Source organism: Camelus ferus, chromosome 4 (genome assembly GCF_009834535.1).
Source record: "Camelus ferus isolate YT-003-E chromosome 4, BCGSAC_Cfer_1.0, whole genome shotgun sequence".
Lineage (NCBI taxonomy): Eukaryota > Metazoa > Chordata > Mammalia > Artiodactyla > Camelidae > Camelus > Camelus ferus.
The window spans coordinates 65,979,613-65,986,906 of record NC_045699.1 but is presented as its reverse complement, the minus strand read 5'-3'; the positions used below and the strand labels follow the sequence as shown (position 1 = coordinate 65,986,906).

Genomic DNA, 7,294 nt, shown 5'->3' with positions numbered 1-7,294 from the left:
AGAGCCTGGCCCAGAATAAGCTCTCGTCAGTGTTGGCCGTCACTATGCTTCCACGAGCAAAGCCCGAGAATGTTCATTTCCCTATACTTTGGCCATATCTTTTAGATCCGAGTTAATTTTGATAGGGAGGACTTAATATGAGGACGGATTTCTAAGCCATCAGAGGAGCATTTCCTCATCCCCTTATGGGCCTGACTTCCTGGGATTACCCTCCATTCTGGCCGTGGATTTCCAGGGAACTAGGTGGCAGTTGGGTCTAGCTAAGGAATCTTTGGCCTTGTGAGCAAGAGCTTCAGAGTCACTGGAATTAGCTGACTGCATATTTGTTTGTCTTTGAATATGTAGAGGCTGGCACATCTGGTGAGTAAAGGGTGAATTTTGAAGTCAGGTCTGAATTCAGATCCCAACTCGTCTGTTTCCTGGTTGTAAGAACAAACGACTCCCAAACCCCAGGTTTCCCTATCTGTAAAATGGAATCGTTGGGAGGATTGAATAAGGTAACGTAGCATCATGCCTGGTTCTTAGTCAGTGCTCAATCCAATAGCAAGTACAATTCATCCAGTGATTACTCCATCCAGGCCCTTTGCTAAGACTTTTCATAATTATTCAACTTAATGATAACTACTGTGATAGCCATCATTATAATCACAGTAAGGTCAGGACCCTGTCTATCTATCCAGGTCCAAGGGGAAGTCACTTGTTCAGCTTCCAGCCAACATTCCACAAATGTCTACTGAGCTTTGCTATGCTCCAGATCAGGCCCTGGGCTCTGCAAAATACCAGTGGCTCCTAATTCTCTCCTATTCATATTAAAGAAGTAAAAAACACAAATAAAATTCAGGGAAAAGACCAGACATATGAGCTTTCACTATAAATGTAAATGGGTTAATTTCCTTTACTAAAACAAAGGTGACAACAAGACAAGCTGAAAATAGTGGGGAAAAAGAAAATTTAGTTGTGTGTTGTTTATAAGAGAATTAAGACAAGCTATGGAAAGAAAAAGTCTCAAATGAAGTAGCTTTGTATTTATAAATTTTTGAATTATGTTTCAAATGAATAATAAACCACACTGAAAGGAAAAAAGGACTAACTCAAGCAACTATTTCTTGGTCATCCTTGTTCAGAGGCCAAGTTAATAATCTCCGTATTGTTCCAATTTTAGTATATGTGCTGCTGAAGCAAGCACCCCACATAACTTGAGCACAGAACTTTGACATAGACCCTCACCTAAAGACAAAAAGAATGGCAAACAGATACCAAGACTTACCTAACGGGCTTGTTTTTCATAGTGGCATGGATTAGTCATTCTGAAACTACTCTCTGTATATTGGTGTATTGAGTAAAAGGTGAAATATATTGAAGATGGTGAGAGCCAGGTTTCTTACTGTTGTAGAAGGGACGTGCAAATAGGAAATGGGTAAGGCCAGGAAGATTACTGTGGTTTTGGACCAGAACTGGAGGCATCAGTATGAACTCTTAGATTTATATTTATCTATGTATGAGTTTTCCTAGTTCTGTTCAATGAGAGGACCTAGAAACAATGATATTCTGAGAACAGTGAGCCCACCTAGTGCCCAGCTCCTTGCTTCTTAATACTGTAATGCCATCCTCCACTGGGAGAACGAGGGCTTCTTGAAGAAATGGCTGGTTTCTGGGCTGGGCCAGAGAAAGTACAGGATGAGTCTTCAGCATTCTTTTGTGCCAGAGAATAAGGAAGTGCTCAGTGAATAAGAGAGACACATCAAAAGGACATGGCATCCACCTCGAATGAGCTCTCACTGGCCAAATCCAGAACAACTTGGTTATTACATAAATAATGATAGTAATGAATTATAACCTGTTGACTAAGTTAAGAATGCATGTGCCCACGGTTGACTGTATGTGTGTATGTACCCCGTAAACTCTTCTTTACAGTAGAATGCTGTCTCATAATGATAGAAATTTTAAGTCACAACTTTGCAATCATCAGAGAAATAATTAATATAGATAAAAATCAAGATGCTAAAACTAGAGGGTGGAAGTTTATGGGAAATAAAATTTATATAGTCTCAAAGTACTCCCCCACAAATTACTTTTTAATTATGAAGAGAAAGTAGTAATTGTATAATAGATAAAATAAGGTGGTGATAGACACCACCTTAACCAAGTGATCAAAGTAACCATTTCCAATAACAGGACAAATTGGCATCAAGTACTTCTTAGTGTGATGTACTGAGAAAGACTTAGTATCAGATCTGTGGTATACCTGCCTAGAATGCACAGCCGGAATCTAATTATAGGGAAAATATCTGACAAATGAAAATTGAGGAATATTTTACAAAATAAATGACCTGCACTCTTCAAAAATGGTAATGCCATGGAAGAAAAAGAAATGCTGGGAAACTGTTCCAGAGTTAAGGGAGGCTTAAATGTGATGTGTTATTCTGGATTGGACCATGAACCGGAAAAGAATTGCTCTCAGTTTCACCAAATCTGTGTCAGACCTATAAATTAGCTATAACATTACATCAACACTACATTTCCTGATTTTACTAATTGTACTGTGGCTATGTGAGTGTTCACATTCTTAGGAAATATACACTGAAGTATTTAGGGGAAAAGGGGTGTCATATCTGCAACATACCCTCAAATCGCTCAGAAAAAAGCTGTACCTGGAACGACAAAGCAAATGTCACAAAATGTGACTAGTTAGTGAACCTGGGGGAAGAATACATAGGAGTTATTTGTGCAATTCTTGTAACTTTTCTACAACTTTGTCATTATTTCAAGGTAGAAAGTTAAACAGAAAGAAAGAAAGAAAAAAAAACCTGTTTGGATTCTTTTCTTCAAAGAAGCTATTTTCCCTCAAGGAACTCATACGTATGGTTGCCTTTTCAGCAAGTCTAGACTCTTCCTTAGCAATTTGGGTAAACAGCCCAATCTTCAGAAACAGACAGGGATTTGTTCCTGAGTTCCTCATTCCCCAGCCACGCGTTACAGGTTATGCTTCCCGACCATCAGCCCTTCCTGTCAGGCTCATGGACAATATCCACTGAATAATTTTGCCTCGTGTCATCTCTGAGTCCCCAGTGCTCATCTCTGCACGAGGCCAGAGCAGGAGTGCAGGGGAGTTTGTGATACTGAAAGGCTGAAATATCTAACTGCCTCCAGGGCAATAGCAAGAGTTGGGACTAAGAGGGAATGAGGAAGAACCCAACTGGCCTCCTGCAGGGCAAGGACCCTCATACCTGTCTGGACCCTGGACCAGAAAACTTCAGACACAGAGGTGCCTGGAAGCCTCCATCCTGTGTCCTGCTGACAAGGGGATTTGTCTTGGAATGGGCAGTCAGGAGAGAGAGCAGAGTAAATTCCCCTCTGCAGGGGTGACTCAGGACTAATCCCATCTGCGTGGTTAAGGGTGAGCAGGATGACAGCTTTGCTAAACTGCTCTTCAGGGTTCATTGGAAGTTTACCAGCTCCCGCCGGTTTGTTAAACTCACTGGTGGCAAATGCAATGAGGTCTCTGCCTGCCCCTCTGATCTTGATCTGATCTTGTGAGTCTGGGCACAAGGTTTTCGGTTCGACTTTCCAAATTGCCTCAGATCCTCACATCTCTGTTCTTGAAGACCCTAGGGTGATGGGGCTTTAGGTTGGGGTTTCTGGAAGTGAGTGGCCATGGATGAGACTGGGGAGGTGAATGAGGCCTTAAAAGTCACCCCTGGGAGTGTGGTTTGATCCTCAGAACAATGGGAGGAGCCATGGGACAGTGAAAGGCAATGAAGTGAAACGGTCAGATTTTTCATTTTAGAAAGTTCACTGTAGCAGCTGAAGTTGAAGATCAGAGGGTGGGAATGGACGACAAGCAGAAAGATCAACGCAGAGGCTGTCACACAAATCCAGGCAAAAACTAGAGTGAGAAGTATCATTCAGACCATGTTCTATAACAGAAACAGCAAAACTTCCTATTCTCAGGGCAAACATTGTTAATCCTTCATTGTCCTCCCTTGCCCTGGGCTCATGGGTGGGCACTCCTGTAGGTGCCCACCACCCATCAATCCGGGTAGGCTCACTGGATAACAGAAATTTGCCCTCCCCATTCTCTGTCACAGAAGGCAAGGAAGAGCAACAGTTTTGAGGATGCGCTTGTGTTTGCTAACAACTCACCTTGCGGCTGCCCCAACCTGAGGCCCTGGGAGTTGGACCAAGGGTGATACCCCAAGTCAGTGTTTGAGGTCCCTCAAAGTGCATTGTGCCTCGGCCTGCTGTATGCCCTCCGTGTTCCCACTTAGCACTTTTGCACTTCCATTAGCTCATTTCAACCGCACAATGTTCCTGGAAGGTCAAGATTGTCACCCCCACTTTAGAGATGAGGAAACTGAGATCAGAGACTTCAGGTAGACCACTAAGTTCCACACGGGGTAGGTGGCAGACCTGGGATTCAAACCAAAGACTCTCAGGCTCCCAAAGCCAAGGCTCCTTCCACCAGAAGCTTGGTCCAGCTGTAGCAGCTGTTCACATCTGTCACGGCCTCATGCAGAAAAGCCAGAACAGGTTGGGGCAGAATATCTTGGTAACAGTAGCTTTCCCTGTCAGTAAAATCCCTGGCTTAAAAAGACCTGGGAAACTTGACTTCTGAATCACCCTATCTAATCCGCTCTGTGTTGAGCCATGGAGAAGGGAGACTCTGGCCCCCAGTTGGGGGTGGGGGGATTGCTGAGAGGGTGCTGCACAGATGGTGGGGGGTGGGGCCCTCTTGCTGTGGAAGAGAATAAAGTTTCTGTCCTTGTACAGTTGGAATGAGGGCCCCGGAGCAAAGCAGCCAGGGCCAGGGCAGGGCCAGCCAACCTCTGGCACGTGAAATGCCACCCTGAGCTCATGGCAGATAATCTCGGTAATAATTCATCCTCCCTGGCAGGCGTGCATCCTGAAAGCCCTGTCTGTTCCTGCCTCATGGGGTCCCTGTTGGAATGTAGGGGGTCGAGGGGCTGGCCCCAGATGTGGGCAGAGTTCAGACTGGCCCGGGTGGGCGGGGTAGCGTCTGGGCACTGCCTGGGGGCACAGGGAGTCTTTGTGCTCTGTGCCCTAGGTACCCCACCCCCACCCGCAGTCACCCCGTTGGGGAGAAATGGCTGATGCACCAGGCTAAGGCCTGCTTCCTCTCCTCCCTCCTCTGGGGCGGCTAGGGAGGAGGGTGCTTTCCTGGGTGCAGACTGGCATCTGACAGATCGACCCCATTATGCCTGGGGTGCTCCTGAGCAGTGAGAACGGAGGGGGAGGGGGCCTCAATCCTGAATGCCTGACACAGTCTCCTGGGGAACATTTCAAATAGGCCAGATCTCAGTCCTTACCCTGAGAAACCACGGTCTGTTGGTCTGGGGTAGCACCTGGGAATCAGGCAGTGATTCCACCAGGAGCTGGGTTTGAGAACCACAGGCATGGTATTTTGAGAGCTTGGTGCTACAGCTCAGCTCCTACCAGCTGTGTGACTTTGAACATGTGATGTAGCAGTTGGTGCCTCAGTTTCCTCAAACGTAGACAGAAATGGTACATATTTCGTGGGGTCACTGGAAGGATTCAGTGAGATGATGGTGTAAAGACACAGCAGTGTGTCTGGCACAGAACACACACTCCGTTGTGGTTGTATAGACGTTACTTCCCACCCCAGCCAAGGGGAAATTTTAGGGCTTGAAGTCCTAGGGAGAAAGTCTAGAAGGTAGACAGAGGTCTCCTTTAGGGACCACATCATTAAAGGGGACCAGAGAAAGCTCTTCACCCTGACAGGGAGGCAGGTTGGGAGGTGTTGGCTGCTCTGTGACTCCTGTGGCTCCTGGAGAAGGCCACACCCCTTGGCAAGGCACCTGGAGCCCCTCGGGGCTCCCTGCTCTTGAAGCACCAAGAACACCATGGGGATGTGGTCGCATCTGGCTTGCCTACCTCCCAGCAAGTTCTCAAGGGGAGGGTGAGACTTACTCAGCTTGGTGCCCCTGAGGCGGGCACAAAGGCATCAGTCACGTTGAATATCCCTCAGCGCATGACACAGACCTGCAAGAGAGGGCAGATCCTCTGAGCAGGGAATTAACTGGTCACATGGCAACAGTAGCTACCACTTCCTGAACGCCCACCGTGTGCTCGGCATCATGTTCAGGGCCTACAAAACATCACAAGCCTTGCCACTGTTCTTTCTGGCAGGTGATACTGCCCACCAGGCTGGTGAGGGCCAGAGATAAGTCATTCTGACCCCTGAGCCCACTGGACTCTACAGATGCTGGCCTTTGTTGGCCACTGAGATGCCTTGAACACTGGGTTCAGAGCTGCATGCCTGGCACATCCAGCATCGTGAGAGTATTATTGCCACAGACAGCAGAAATGACACAGCTTTCTTTGCTGCCCAAGTCCCTGGCTGCAGACCAGGGTGGAGTGTTTAGGCAGGTGTATTTCCCTGATGATGGGTTTTCTCATTTTCATAGAACTGCGGGATGGAGAGTCACTGGAAATATCCCGTCTGCTCTCCAACCTTCTGATCCAAGACTGCATTCTAGAGACTTCCGCCTAGAACCTGACTTAGGGATGGCCTCCACAAATATGCTGCATAAATAAAATGAAAGTGTGGCCCATTCAGTGGCCACAACCTCAAAGCCAAGGGTGCCTTGGCTCAGCAGACTGTATATGAACTTGGCCAAGGTTCTGTGACAGATCACTTGGCTATTTGCAGACATTTGCCGGGGGTCTCCTGGGTGCTGATGCACAAGGAGGGGACAAGCTCTGCTTTCATGGAGATAGGCCCTAAGCATGTAAACTAATAAGTAAATACCTGTTAGTGAAGAGACAGAGGGCTTGTGATGACAGAAACTTTAAGCCCAGTATTGAGGACAGCTTCCCTGGGGAGGTGACATTTCAACTGATACCTGAATGACCAGAGGGAGGCAGTTATGCACAGGTGAGGCTACGAGTGTATCAGGCAAGGGATGCGAAGCTGATGCAAAGGCCAGGGAGGATGGGCCATGGGGAACAGATGGGATCGGTGCCGGTGAGGGGCCAGAGAGGGGAGGTCATGGTCCAGGTTACCCAAACCCCAGCCATGTCTGGCCTGCTTGGAACTAGGGTCAGCCCCAGTGGGGTCTGTGCGGTGAGAGGGACATGGTCCCATCAGCCTCTGCCATGGCAGGAGTAGCACCGTGCTTCTGGCTGTCCTGTCCTGTGTGGAGTGGGACCCTTGTCATTGTACAGGGCCACAGGGACAGTGCCCAGTGCCTAGCTCCCAGGCAAGGCAGGGGCTCTGCCAAGGCTGGCCTGCAGCTGGGGAGGCCGGGGAGGG

The 7,294-nt window shown here is 47.6% G+C and overlaps 1 non-coding gene across 1 annotated transcript; it reads right to left on the bottom strand.

Moving 5' to 3' along the window:
* Positions 1 to 1,077: 1,077 nt before the first annotated feature.
* On the bottom strand, positions 1,078 to 1,186 carry LOC116663441. Its single transcript, XR_004319694.1, has one exon. It is a non-coding gene; the product is annotated as a U6 spliceosomal RNA (small nuclear RNA).
* Between the last annotated feature and the right edge of the window lie 6,108 nt (positions 1,187 to 7,294).